The sequence below is a fragment of the Mandrillus leucophaeus genome, unplaced genomic scaffold (assembly GCF_000951045.1).
Source record: "Mandrillus leucophaeus isolate KB7577 unplaced genomic scaffold, Mleu.le_1.0 Scaffold672, whole genome shotgun sequence".
Lineage (NCBI taxonomy): Eukaryota > Metazoa > Chordata > Mammalia > Primates > Cercopithecidae > Mandrillus > Mandrillus leucophaeus.
Window position 1 is genome coordinate 645,684 of NW_012107275.1, and position 2,548 is coordinate 648,231.

The 2,548-nt window shown below is 52.2% G+C and overlaps 1 protein-coding gene across 1 annotated transcript in view; it reads right to left on the minus strand.

The window, feature by feature from the left end:
• AURKAIP1 (aurora kinase A interacting protein 1) overlaps positions 1 to 2,548 on the minus strand; it is a 15,860-nt gene that overhangs the window by 9,483 nt on the left and 3,829 nt on the right. The window lies entirely within an intron of this gene.

The following is a 2,548-nucleotide window of genomic DNA, read 5'->3' on the forward strand; positions in this document are numbered from 1 at the left end:
AGATCCGGCCACTGTACTCCAGCCTGGGCGACAGAGCGAGACTCCGTCTCAAAAAAAAAGAAAGATTGCTGTCTACCACCACCTGCATTCTTCCCTAGGTGAAGACAAGAACCCTCATGGGCTAAGCCCTAATTTGGGGGCTTACTGGCCATGGATCATCCAGCGGTCATGAAGGGACAAAGACAGCAAAGAGGCCAGGTGCAGTGGCTCACGCCTGTAATCCTAGCACTTTGGGAGGCCGAGGCAGGCAGATCACGAGGTCAGGAGATGGAGATCATCTTGGCTAACACGGTGAAACCGTCTCTACCAAAAATACAAAAAATTAGCCAGGCGTGGTGGCGGGCACCTGTAGTCCCAGCTACTCAGGAGGCTGAGGCAGAATGGTGTGAACCCAGGAGGTGGAGCTTGCAGTGAGCCAAGATAGCGCCACTGCACTTTAGCCTGGGCGACAGAGCGAGACTCTGTCTCAAAACAAAAACAAAAACAAAAACAAAAAACAAAAAGACAGCAAGGGGGTGAGCAAGAGGCAGGGAGACAGGAGATGGAGGCGACCGGCGGAGGCAAGATGAGGAGACGATGAAATGTGCACAGTGGGCGATCAAAGCTACCACAAGAACCAGAGGATTTTCTCAGAACCATCCTCTTTCCTGGCCCACGGTGGAGCCGAGCAGTGGGCAAGCGGCCATAGCACCGCCACCTCCTGTGAAATCCGTGCTCTGGTCAGGTGCCAAGTCTAAGGGCCTGTTCCCTCACGGCAGTCAAGCAGTGGATTTGGATACCCCATTGCTTGGCCACCCTGGACAGAACCACATCCTTCTCACCCCTTCTCTTGGCTGATTCTCCTCTAACCCCAATTTATTTTTGTCAGCAATTTTACTTTATTTCTGAGACGGCCTCACTCTTATCTCCCAGGCTGGAGTGCAATGGCACGTTCTCAACTCACTGCAGCCTCAACCTCTTAGGCCTAAGTGATCATCCCCTCAGCCTCCTGCAGGTGTGCACCACCACGCCCGGCTAAATTTTTATTTTTCCAGACGGAGTCTCGCCCTGTTGCCCAGGCTGGAGTGCAGTGGCACGATCTTGGCTCACTGCAAGCTCCACCTTCTGAGTTCAAGTGATTCTCCTGCCTCAGCCTCCCGAGTAGCTGGGATTACAGGCGCGCACCACCACGCCCGGCTAATTTTTGTATTTTTAGTAGAGACAGGGTTTCACTGCATTGGCCAGGATGGTCTTGATCTCCTGACCTTGTGATCTGCTCACCTTGGCCTCCTAGTGTTGGGATTAGAGGCGTGAGCCACTGCACCCAGTCCTTTACTTCTTTTTTGTATCTTTAGTAGAGATGGGGGTTTCACTATTTTGCCCAAACTGGTCTCAAACTCCTGAGCTCAAGCAATCCACCCACCTCAGCCTCCCACAGTGCTGGGATTACAGGTGTGAGCCACTGTGCCCAACCCATTGTATTTTCTGTCCTAAAATGTGTGCTTCCTTCATGGTTTTGGCTCTTACTCCCCAAGAACTGTATTAGAGCAACTGTTTAAGGCAGGACACTTGGCTGTGAGAGGTCCTGCTGTGTTGACCCCGGGATGCCAGAGTCACGTTCTGTGGCCCCAGCTTGGCCTTTGGCGTATACTGTTGGCTGCCTTCCACCTGCTCTGGGGTTTTTGGCATTTCATGTGTGGACCCTCACTGGTCAATACTTGGGAACCCCAGGGTTTTGGCATTTCATGTTACTGGTCACCCTCCGGATGGCCCTGGGTTTTGGCACTGACATTTCTTCTAGGATTGCAGGCTGGAGGCTCAATCTAGCAGAATCTTGGTCTTGCCTTTTCTTGCTTACTGCCCTAACACCTAAAATTATAGCTTTTGGTAACAGCCTTTTCTTTTTTTGAGCTGGAGTCTCGCTTTGTTGTCGCCAGGCTGGAGTGCAATGGCGCAATCTCGGCTCACTGCAATCTCTGCCTCCCGGATTCAAGCGATTCTCCTGCCTCAGCCTCCTGTGTAGCTGGGATTACAGGCACGCACCACCACGCCCGGCTAATTTTTGTATTTTTAGTAGAGACAGCGTTTCACTGTGTTGGCCAGGAAGGTCTCGATCTCCTGACCTCGTGATCCGCCTGCCTCAGCCTCCCACAGTGCTGGGATTACAGGCGTGAGCCACCATGCCTGGGCCAGCTTTACCCTTCTTATAGTCACTTTACGCTTTCCCTTCTACACTTTGCTTAGTAGAAGCTTGTCGTCAGGTGCTGTGGCTCACACCTGTGATCCCAACACTTTAGGAGGCCGAGGCAGGTAGACTGCTTGAGCTCAGGAGTTCAAGACCAACCTGAACAACACAGCAAGACCCCATCTCTACAAAAAAATAGAAAAACTAGCTGGGTGTGGTGGCCCGCTCCTGTAGTCCCAGCTACTCAGGAGGCTGACATGGGAGGATTGCTTGAGCCCAGGGTGAGGTTACAGTGAGCCGAGCCGTGATTATACCACTATACTCCAACCTGGGCAACAGAGCAAGACCTAGTCTCAAAAAAAAAAAAAGAAAACATGGCCGGGC